The following is an 11502-nucleotide window of genomic DNA, read 5'->3' as shown; positions in this document are numbered from 1 at the left end:
TCCAGTCTTCAGTGTCAAATGATTGGGTGCTCAAGAAACATTTATTTTTATTACCAGTGTTGAAAATTATATCTGGATTCTTTGATGAATAGAAAGTTCAAAAGAACAGCATATATTTGAAATAGAAATTTTATGCAACATTATAAATGTCTTTACTGTCACTTTTGATCAATTTAAGGCGTCCTTGCTGAATAAAATACTGACTTTGTTTGGTTATTATTTAGTATTGTTTACTCCATACATTTTTTAGCTAATTAATTTTGGACATATTTAAATTTTGGAATTAGTTCACGGTTTTGCATGAGGGAAATCAAGAAACAAACAAACAAACAAACCAATAACTAGGGCAGATATGCTTTCAATACTGCTCGAGCGGTGTGCCCAGTGGCCTCAGAGGACCATCATCTGGCCCTGGTACTCAAGGTTTTTAGTATAGCCTAGGCCTATACTCATTGCAGACTACATCAGAGATCATATGAGTATGGTATGCCACTCTAAAAATAATCATACAAGAGAGAATCACACATGTGAGCCAACCAACGTGACAGAAACCCATGTGAGAGCCTAAGCAGTGCATCTGTGAATCTGCTGAAAGACTCACATTCAGCCCAAGAGACTGCAAACTCACAAGCCAGATGATGCAATATAGTAGCAGTCACATATCACAAGTGATAACTTAGCTCCTGACAGACTCGGGTTGACTAGTTTATGATGTTTAAGAGCCCCAAGAGTATACATCTTCAGCAAAAAAGAAAAGCTATTTGACAGCACTTTGTCTGGGATGAACATTTGCTCACATCCGTGAAACTTCCACACAATAGTGTTTATCCTCAAAACATAGCCTGCCCTTTAATGATTTGGAGGTCTTACAATGTAACAAGTAATGCATAATATTAGCCTATGTGATTGCCAGGCATATGCAACTGTATGAATAATGAAACTTGGCGAGTTGGTGAGTAGAGTACATACACTATAGATTAAATTTGCATAGTGTCAAGAGTGTAGACGTGCATGTCAGATGCAGACTCATTGTGGAATGCAACAGCGCCATCTGTCGAGCTGCATGAAGAGCTACATTACTGCAGAGCACTGAGTGTGCAAATGAGGACCAGGATTTATTTATTGAGGATAAAAAAATAAAAAAAACTGTTTTACCCACCAGCTCTTTCTTTCTCTCCTCCGTCTTCCTGTACAAGACCTGCTGAATCACACTCTATGAATATTAATACTGCTGGCTGGGTCAGTATCGCATAGGCTACTGATCCTGTAGCCATCTCACGTCCACATGGTCTGATATCATCGATTCAACAGGCACACGAAAGAAAGAAAAATGTGTGGAGTCTCTCTTTAAAACACCTGCCATCTCTCTCTCTCTCTCTCTCTCTCTCTCTCTCTCTCTCTCTCTCTCTCTCTCTCTCTCTCTCTCTCTCTCTGACTCTTCCACTGACGTCACAGGGACTGCAGCTGTCTCAGTCACTAGTGCATATTCGACACACTGATGATGAGCCAGGAGCAGTTAGGATCAGGTGGAGAAAAGACAGCTTTAAGACTGACGGAGAGAGAGGTGGATTGGGCTTTGACCATGAAACACAGCAAGACAAAAAAAAAAACAGATGCAGATTAAAACGCTTGACTAAATAATCAGTTAACTGTCTATAAGCCTATAAAACAAGTTGCAGTCAACTGCACCATTTCACTGTTTGAGTTATTCTTCTGCCGGTTACATTGGCTGCATCCAAAATCACATACTTCCCTATAAAACAGTGTGTGAAAAGAGTACTATGGCCTGCTAAAACTAGTCTTATAAGTAGTCATTCCATTTTTTTTCTTTAAGACCGTTCATAACTATGTCATAAAAAGTCTAATTGAATACCCAAAAATTATACTGATTACTCCGAACTAACTGGTAGTTGGTCATACTAGTTCTTAAGACACCGTCTTAACATAATGGCTATGATTTTGCAACTGCCCCCTACTGAGATTCTGAAGTGCTCATCATATAGACACTTTACTATCCCATTAGGCCACGGGAGATGAGTCATGAATAGCAGGGAATGACACAACTGATGATGGGTCACATGACAGTGACAACATGACGGATGTATATTATAATAAATTAACATAATAATAATAGTATAACAAATACCAGTTTGCAATATGTTCAAGTTACAAAAGACCATGCTCTTATATAAAATTCAGCTGGATATAGAACATTTTTAAAGTTAAACTGTGTATTTTTATCTTAGCAAAAAAACACGTTGTTCTTTCAAAATTATATGTGCTCATCCATGTGTAATTAGTTCCACCAACTAATCAAGTATTCTCGTTAGCGTATAATCTGCAATTCAGAATACACGAGCGAGTCGACTCGCTCGAATGGCGACAGCCATGTTGCGCCTCCATCTTGAAAATACATTATCTAAAGAGGGACATACCTGGAAATTCTAGCTTCGCCTTTCGTGCTTTTACACTTAGTGGCACCGTGACGAATGCGAGGGGGAGATTACTCGCGACTGCCAGCAGATTTGAAAGCCTGTTGAAGATGGAGGATCACGTCTATTCTCGAGGAAATGGAACAGAGTCGCCAAGGAAGTGAAAGAGAGAATTAAAACGACAACGCGATAGACAAATCAACAAGACCAAAGTCAATATTATGGTGGCTTTTCCAAGATGGAAAGAGCTCATGAGGAGCACGAATTTTAAAAGGGCACGAAGATGCCTGCTTTCTTCTAGACAGGAAATTCAGCCTATTTGTGTAAATAGAAGTTTTATAGTTCCTTGGCTATGTTCCTAACTATGGTTGTGCATAACGCTAACAACGAATTAGAGAATAATACAGCCACCGTAGGAGTTAAAACACCCTCAGAATGGGAGGGGCTAGAAAGTAATATTCAGTTGGTAGTCATATACAATTTCACTGCTAGATGGGAGAAAATCTTTCACAGTGTAGCTTTAAAAGAAATACCTACTCAGAAAGTATAGGCTATGCAATTTCGGACGCAGCCACTGTCTTAATGAGTAAATCACTAAATCATTCTCTCCACTCGATTAATTCAAAACACCAATTCATTCAGGAACTAGCAAATAACTGTTTTGATGAGTGAATCACTGAGGCAATCGATTTGTTCAAAACACTACAGTACTTCATTCATGCTCTTATAGAATCCTGATCAACATTTGTCTGCACTGTTTGTGTGTCTGTATTATACAGAAACGCTGCTGCTGACTCAGAGGTCTGAGTAATACAGTTGCCCACTTGATGAATAGCTACATCTGAAAGGGTTTTTATCTTGGGAATACAAATAAGAACAATACACATGAGCACAGTGACATTACACAAAAATCTACTTGCGGAGACTTGCTAGTCTCTCACCTGCAACTCGGACACACTATAATCTGAAAATGAGTGCTGATGAATAACGTCTTTGGAAGTCCTTTCACACTGCAGATTTATGTAGCCATTACTGTGATGACTACACTGTTAGAAGAAATAATGTCTGAAAATTATATTTAATATGGAACTTCCAAAATAGAATTTGTGAATGGCAATTTCCCTTAATTTAGGATCTTACTAGTTCACCATTTATTAGTATGGCATCACCTACAATGACACCTAATGTTGCATCATGCTAAATCTGTCAATTAGCCTGCGAATGCTATTGTAGAAATGCACTATTTACAGTAAGCCATGATAAATAGGCCTATGAACAGGTGCGTTCACGCCATGTCAGTATAACCGTAATTACGAAATTTGGACTTGTAAAAAAATAAACAAGTTGCAGCACTCATAATTTGAGAAGATTAATTTTGGCATTGTTAATGTTGCCTTAGAAATGCATAATTCCGAGTTTGAGGAAGTAAGGGTCTGAAATCACACAATCTCGTGTGATATTTTAAGTAGCATATAATACTCCACAAGCGCTAAAAAGTATGTTCTATACATAGTTTAAATGTGTGTATATGAATAATCTGGATGTAGCCTACTACACCATGTTGTGAGTGACCTGTATCAGAGTCAGTTATGTTGCTTCCCTGCCATTCATAAATCCTCTCCTGTGGGCTCATGGGATAGTAAAGTGTCCATCGTATGCAGACTTCAGAATCTCGCCGGAAGACATAAGTCACCCGGGTACTTTTTGCCTACTCTTTTATGAGTGTACTATACAATTCGGATGCATTTTCGGATTCAGGCCTATAGTTTTCCCTAAAGAGCCCTGTTTGTTTCAATCTTTTGTCAGATGTGTATGTGTTTTTGATTCCAGATAGCCTGAAGAAGTGTAGTTTTCATTAAAGAAGATTGCTTACAAATAGATCCAGCATTTTTATTTCTGCTTTTTTGCAACCCCTTGCTGACAAACATGTATCGCTTATTGTTATAGTTAATGCATTAATGTTAACTATGGGATCTTATTTAATGTGTTACTAAATCTTTTAGGCTACTGGTATGACAGAGTTTCAGGAAGAAGACATGACTTATGTTGGCTCATAAAGTGGTTTCCTTCAAGACATTTACCCAAAGAGGCTGAATAAGTGCTAAAGAGATTGATCATGTCTAACAGTTTCTTATTTCAGTCAATGTGATCTCCAGCGAAACGTTGTAGCTTTCTCTTGGTTACTTCTCTGCACATACAGTTGTTGGTTGGTCTTCACTGCTCTTCCAAGTTCCAAGGATTGCCAACGTGTATAAATGTATATTTTCTCCATTAACTTACCTATTACAACGTCTGTTATATATTTGTTGCAGTTTAATTAGTTAGCTTGCAGTTAGCTTGTATATATACTTCGCATGAGAACTTTTTAAGAAGCAGTCCAATGTGTGTAACAGTAGATTTTTCTGTTAAAATCTTCAACCCTTGAGAGAGACAGATCATGTTCTCTGGGAAATGCAGTTAACCAACTTCATGTGCCCAAAACCTGTAGGCTACATATTGTCTTACATGAACAATTTCTCAGCATGTGAACTTAACTTCCCTCTTCTGCTGTTGTGTGTCCCCTTTTATATTTCCACTCTGTGTTTTTGTTGAAGTATGTGTGTGTGTATGTATAAATACAATCACCTTCCAGTAATATCTTGTGGGCTACTTCACTGCTCTAATTAAAATAGTTTGCAATATCCTGACACCTTGTGGTGAAGAATGGCATTGGCACTTTTTTCATGTTTTTTTGTGTGTGCTTTTTTTCATGTTCATGCTATTCAGTGAAATAATAGAGAACAGTTCGTGTGTGTGTGTGTGTGTGTGTGTGTGTGTGTGTGTGTGTGTGTGTGTGTGTGTGTGTGTGTGTGTGTGTGTGTGTGTGTGTGTGTGTGTGTGTGTGTGTGTGTGTGTGTGTGTGTGTGTGTGTAGCCTATATATAATTTATGTTTATTGTTATTGACGGCTGCATTAAGACTCCTATTCTATTCCAGGAGTTAAAATGTAAAATGTCGTTTTTTTAAAGCAATAACTCTACTGTGAAAATAACGCGAGCAAATCAGTACTCTACCCTGTGATCAGATATAAATGCTAAAATACCTACATGGACAGCAAATAACACGCTTTAAAGTTTAAACCGTTTAAACATAGGTGGTAAAGAAGACTAAGAGAGTGAATGAATAAACTGATTAATCAACGTTTTAAGTATACGTCATGACGTTTAATCAAGACGGCGGATGGAGATGATGTTGTGTTGGCAGTGTGCTATAGTTCCTGCTCTGCTACATGACTTCTGAGTGAGCATTGATGATAATGGGCTACACAAAGCGGCTAACGTGAGCAGTTCGTTGCCAAACGATTTTTATTCAACTCTCTATGTCGACTCGATGTTTCGCTTGAAAGCTCATATGAAGTGCAAAGTGAAGTTTCCAGATAAAGTAAATGTTGAAAAGATTGGTAAAATATAAAGAGTTTTTTTTTTTTTTTTATACAAAGAAAAATAGAAAATACGGTTTAATTTCCTCCATTTTAAATCACAGTTACCGTTTCTGCTAAAGAAAGGTTTTTTTCTTCTTCAAGCTGATAAAATGTTATTAGGATGGGAACTATTTCTTTAGGAAATCTCTTTTGGCGGAAGGATACAATCCTTCAGTGCGAGACACGAACAGGTGTATGACGCAAAACAGTCGGTCTGTCCACCATCACAAAACCCGAGTTACAAGTACACATCCCATACTTGCACCGTATCCGCAAAACATATGCTTAATTGTACAACGAAGTACATCTCTTCAGAAAGGAGATTCAGCATGACGTAAGGTAAGAAGATAGATAACATTTGTTGGTTCGCTAGCTCGGTGGCTAATCGTAGCGGCAAGTGCATTGATTAACGTTATTGATGCTTACCAGTTATAGTGTCTCGGAGCTAAAGCGGACTATCATAAATTTCGAGTGTAGTGTTTACGTGTTATTTAGATGTATTTTCTCAGTAACGGTATCGACTATGAAAGCGGCACGCAGATTTGAATGTTCTCTTAGGAGTACGTTAGTTTGCTCGTATTGAGAGCAGTATGTTCATATTTCTGGGGGCTTGGTTGCTATAATTTGCCCTGTTTTATGTAATAATACTGAATAGAAAATATTAAGGAACGAACATCTTTCTTCTTCTAAGGTGTTCAACTCGTTAAGTTTACTTGTCTGACAGCAGCAGTGTTTTGACAGTCGCAACTTATTTTAAACGCACTCTTGTACGATTAACGTTACAGATGATTGTCCTCTAATGTCGCTGAGGGGATGAATTTCTTGTAACGTTATTTTATTATGTTCGGTTTCCCCGAACCCTTATGAGTACTGTAGGTCCGTTATTCTGAATTCATTGTGAACTGCACCCGTGCGCTAGTTCGCGAACTCGTTGCTGGTGCCATATGGTAAAATGACTCGTCCTGCCCATAGACTTGTGTCCTGAAAAAATATGTCCTGCCAATTGATTATTCATTTTTTAAAGGTCTCCATAGAATGTAAATGAAGAATGCGGTCATGCTGGTCACATCATTTCTTCTCTGGGACACAAAATATAAACCTAGACACTCAGAATATTGTGTACTGACAGCTTTAGTCACCATTCACTTTCACTGCACAGTTTTCCATAAAGTGAAAGATGATTGAGACTCTTATTCTGCCTTGCATCTATTTTTGTGTTGCACAAAAGAAAGTCATACAGGTGATGACTAATTTACCTTTGATCAACTATCCCTACATTAAATTATTTATGTAATATATTTTTCTTTCATTATATTAGAATAATAATTCGTTTAATATATATATATATTTTTAAATAGTTAAACTATTAATAAAATAGTTTAATATTTCTCCTTTTTTTTATTTGATTCTCTTCCACAGTCCTTCATAGACGGGTTTCTTGTATACAAACAATACTGGATGTGCGCACATTCAAGAGGCAAAACCGCTAACATGTGTTATGGCGAGTTCTGCATTTTCAGCATCATTAATCCAGTCTAATATGGTAATTTGATTAAACATATTTTTTCAGGATTCTTTGATAAATAGAAAGTTCAAAAGACCAGCATTTATTTGAAATAGAATCTTTTGTAACATTTTAAATGTCTTTACTGTAACTTTTGATCAATTTAATTCAGTTTTGATGAATAAAAGTATTGATTTCTTACATTTTAAATCCATCTTTTTGGCAGTTAGTGTAGTTTACAGCATCAGATGTACAGATGTACATAACAGTCATCTCTGTTTCTGCTAGAAATGCTGTAAAGAGCTGCATAATGCTGTGATTACGTTGCACAGAAACCCGTCTATAATTGTAGTTCTTTACCTCACTGAAGCTGTTAAAGGTGCAGTAAGCAATTTCTGGTAAACGCTGTTAATATTTAAAATCGCCTATACAAACAAGCCACTACCCAAAAAGATCACACCCCTATCTTGGTGCCTCCAGCCCCATGTTCACTAGCGTGTGCAACACAAGCAATGACAGTGGGGAAAACTGCTGTGCCTGCCGCTCGAGGGTATGATGCCATCAATAAGTGAAAGCAATTTGTGTTAATTCAGGTTTAGGTTAAGCGTACCTATTAAGCCCACCAAAATCTAAGTCTAGGTTTTTTTCATAGATATTTACATGGTTTATAAGAAAAATCATTTGTTAAAAAATGCAAGATTAATTTCACGTTTGAAAATGTATTAATTAGTTGATGTACATTTTAGAATATAAAATTAAGATATTGTATGAATAAAGTCTGGCATGGGCTTAATTGGTACTTTGGCACCATTTAAGCCCGCATGTGTTCCAAATAAGCCCACATCATGATTGATTTATACAAAATATTTTTATTTATTTATTTGAAATAAGTAAAACATCAATGTATTTATTCAGTGACAGTGAAGCATTAAAAATGTCCTTTTACTATTGATTAGAGCCCTGAGTGTGATGAGTAGGTGTTAGTGGCTGGGGGTCCAGGCCAGTGGTCTGGAGCCTGAAGTCGCTTTGACTCTGGAGTATCTCAGGAGCCAAACCGAGGTGCGGATCCATACTCTTGGCTTTCGGGGGGTATTCTAGTGAACCCCCCACGCAGGGAGTATGGAGCCTAAAGTTGGCTTGACTCTGAGTTATGCCTAGTCAAAGGTGGAACTTTGACCTAGTGTATCCTGGGAAGGAAGCAGAGTTGGGACTCCAGACTCAGGGGTTTGGGGGGGATCCACTAGTGGTCCCTTAAGTCGGCTTGTTTCCCGGTGAAAATTCCACATGAAGTCCCCTATCTCGTAAAGAAAGCCGAGTTGGAGCTCCATACTCCCGGCCTGGGGGGCCCGACTCAGCTTGGGTCCCGGGTTATGCCCGGTCAAAGCAGGACAGGAAGTGGCGGTATCTCAGAACCAGAATGTCCCAGGGGCTCAGGACTGTACCTCTGGGACCTCTCAATGCCGGGAGTCTCGAGCCTTAACTCGGCTCAGCTCCTGAGATATGCCCGGTTATACATAAGGGACTTTAGGACAAAACGGGCCCATCTCATTTGAATTAATATGTGTAATTTGTTGGCCTATCTAAATACAGTTGTAAATCAAGGTAGTAAGTAAGATAAAAGGTTAGTAGAGGTAAAAGGGAAAAACACTCAAATAAATGTTATCATTAAACAATTTCTCTCACAAAGTTGATTAAACTTTGTAATTTGAGGGATTCCTCCATTGAAACACATAAGGTGGGCTTAAATGGTTCCACTGTCAGTAAAGGTGTAAAAATACAGTTTTCCTTTAAAAATATAATATATGTTTACACAGACATGCAAGGAGCTTAAATATACTGTGGACTAAGCATCATAGTAATTTCCATTGTGCCCACATTGAGAAATTTTATGTTTTTTTCATTCAAGGTTAGCTTGTGTTGGCTCTAGTTTGCATGCGTTTTATGGCGCTGTACCATTTAAGCCCATCTTTAAAGAAAAGTTAATTTATGAAAATAATCTTCCCAACAAAACAATTTATGATGTATTTATTTGTAAATTAATGTAAAATAAATCACAAAATATTTAGTGTTTGTAGTTCATATGCTTAATTCTTCAGCAGTCTATCTTCCAGTAAGGCTAATGGTTTGACCTTGAGATTAGCTTTGAGCACAAGCTAATAAAACTCATCTTTCCATTTAAAGAAATATTATATAAAATTATGAATTATTATTTGTTCATACACAAAAAACAATAAATTTATCTCTTATTTGACATAATATCAATGTAGTTACCAAAAGAATGTCTGAAAATTGCAAAAATGTGTTGGTTTCTGAAGGGTCCAGAAACATCAAAGTTTTTGGGTGTCTTTGTTTGAGGTCCCCTGAGACCGCATGCACATGAGTGGGGCTAACCCAACATTGCCTTAATGTGTTTAAAGGGGTGGTAAAGTATGATTTCACTTTTCTAACTTTAGTTAGTGTGAAATGTTGCTGTTTGAGCATAAACAACATCTGCATAGTTACAACGCTCAAAGCAAAGGAAGATATTTGCTTTTAAAGAAAAGGACTAAAAACAAACGGCTGGTAGGGACTACACGACATTCCTCCTGGGTTTAGTGACATCAGCAAGCCTAAAATGTACATAAACCCGCCCCCGGGAACACGGAGTCCATGTTGAGAAGAGGAAAAGTTGTTGTATTAGAGTACATTTGTGAGTCAGCTCAAACTTTAGCATCCATCTTTTCACATGCAATAGAAAGTCAATCTGTGTGCATCTCACAACAGTTCCTATACGAGCGATTTATAGATTACCATGACAGAATATGCTAATTGAAGATAGTTAACTCTACATCAGCAACATTACTAACCATTCAGAGACGTCCTGTTGCATTCTACATGTTGTCACTACTTGTCTGACTCCGTTTTAACATTAAAGACAGAACAGTTTCTGTCATTTTAGTGTGTCTGTGTGAGGTAAATGAGCTCTTGAAACCCCGCCCTATGCAGCAGCTCTTTTGCATTTAAAGGGCCAGGCACAAAATGGTGCGTTTTGCAAACCCTCAAAAAGTGACAACTTTAACATGCTGTATAAAAATATCTGTGGGGTATTTTGTGCAGTATCAGAGATTTATTTTACATCTTGTGAAATTGGTAACAAATCACTGGATTGGTTAAAATAAGGAGCAGCAAAAAATATGATTTTGTCTTTTTCAAATACATGAGTACATGGGTTTAATAGGTAATTAAGACCTAATGTCTAATTGTAATTTATAGGCATCATGAACTGGATTTTATATATATATGTGTGTGTGTGTGTGTGTGTGTGTGTGTGTTTTCTGAGGTGCACTTATAATAATATGATTTTTACATCAAAAACTTTCACAATTTAGAAATAAATGGCTATTACCCTGATTTTAGCCCTCTGATTTGAACGCTCTGTTTGAAGGAGCGTGTCTTCTGTGAGACTTCAGTGTAAACGCCCACTACTGTTATTGGCTAACATTCATAATGGATCTCATCATTGCAACGCGATTTCTGCACTCCACGAATGCTTTCACCATAAATAACAATGCAAACACGATGTAAATACAGTAAGAGCTTTATTGAGCTGTGTAACAGTGTCATTTATCTGTCATTGTCCAGTTAAACTGTGTGATTGACATCTTAGGTGATTGTAAAGGAAGCATTATTTGATCGCATTCTGCATATAATTTAATCACAATTTAAATAACAGATTATTTTCATGGTACTAAGAGAAACAATGTGAAGTTGATCATTTAGTCACTGGTTTGATTTACTGATGCATAAACAGTATTGAACGCTTTTGAGACAAAGAAAATCTGTCGTAACTTGAATAATCGCACATCAGAAATCACTGTTCACAGATCAGGCAGTATAATAAACATGTTTGTGGCGTTACTGACGGATCCATATCGTAAAAGTGTGTTTGCAAAGCCTGGGCGAAATTGCGACCTCTTAACTGTCAAAAGATCATGCTAAATTTTCATTCTCAGTTCATGACCCCTTTAACTCTACTCCTTCCATTCCAAAAAAACAAACACCGTTTTCATGAACAGCTCCTTACATAACGTGATACTCTTATCAATTACAATTGTGACCAGATTAAGG

At 37.4% G+C, this 11502-nt stretch overlaps 1 protein-coding gene across 8 annotated transcripts in view; it reads left to right on the top strand.

Annotated features, from left to right (window-relative positions):
- The first annotated feature begins 5608 nt into the window (after positions 1 to 5608).
- The window catches only part of sgsm3 (small G protein signaling modulator 3), a 30372-nt gene continuing 24478 nt past the window's right edge, over positions 5609 to 11502 (top strand). For 2 of the 8 annotated variants that reach the window (XM_079618295.1, XM_079618291.1), the window contains exons 1-2: positions 5643 to 5749; positions 6032 to 6230. The gene's annotated coding sequence lies outside the window, so the exon portion shown is untranslated. Of the gene's footprint in view, positions 6231 to 11502 lie in introns of all 8 variants that reach the window. The other 6 variants (XM_079618298.1, XM_079618297.1, XM_079618294.1 and 3 more) reach the window with 5 other exon arrangements.

The sequence above is a fragment of the Phoxinus phoxinus genome, assembly GCF_949152265.1.
Source record: "Phoxinus phoxinus genome assembly, chromosome: 1".
NCBI lineage: Eukaryota > Metazoa > Chordata > Actinopteri > Cypriniformes > Leuciscidae > Phoxinus > Phoxinus phoxinus.
Note: the sequence above shows the minus strand (reverse complement) of the source record. Positions and strands in the feature narration are given on the sequence as shown.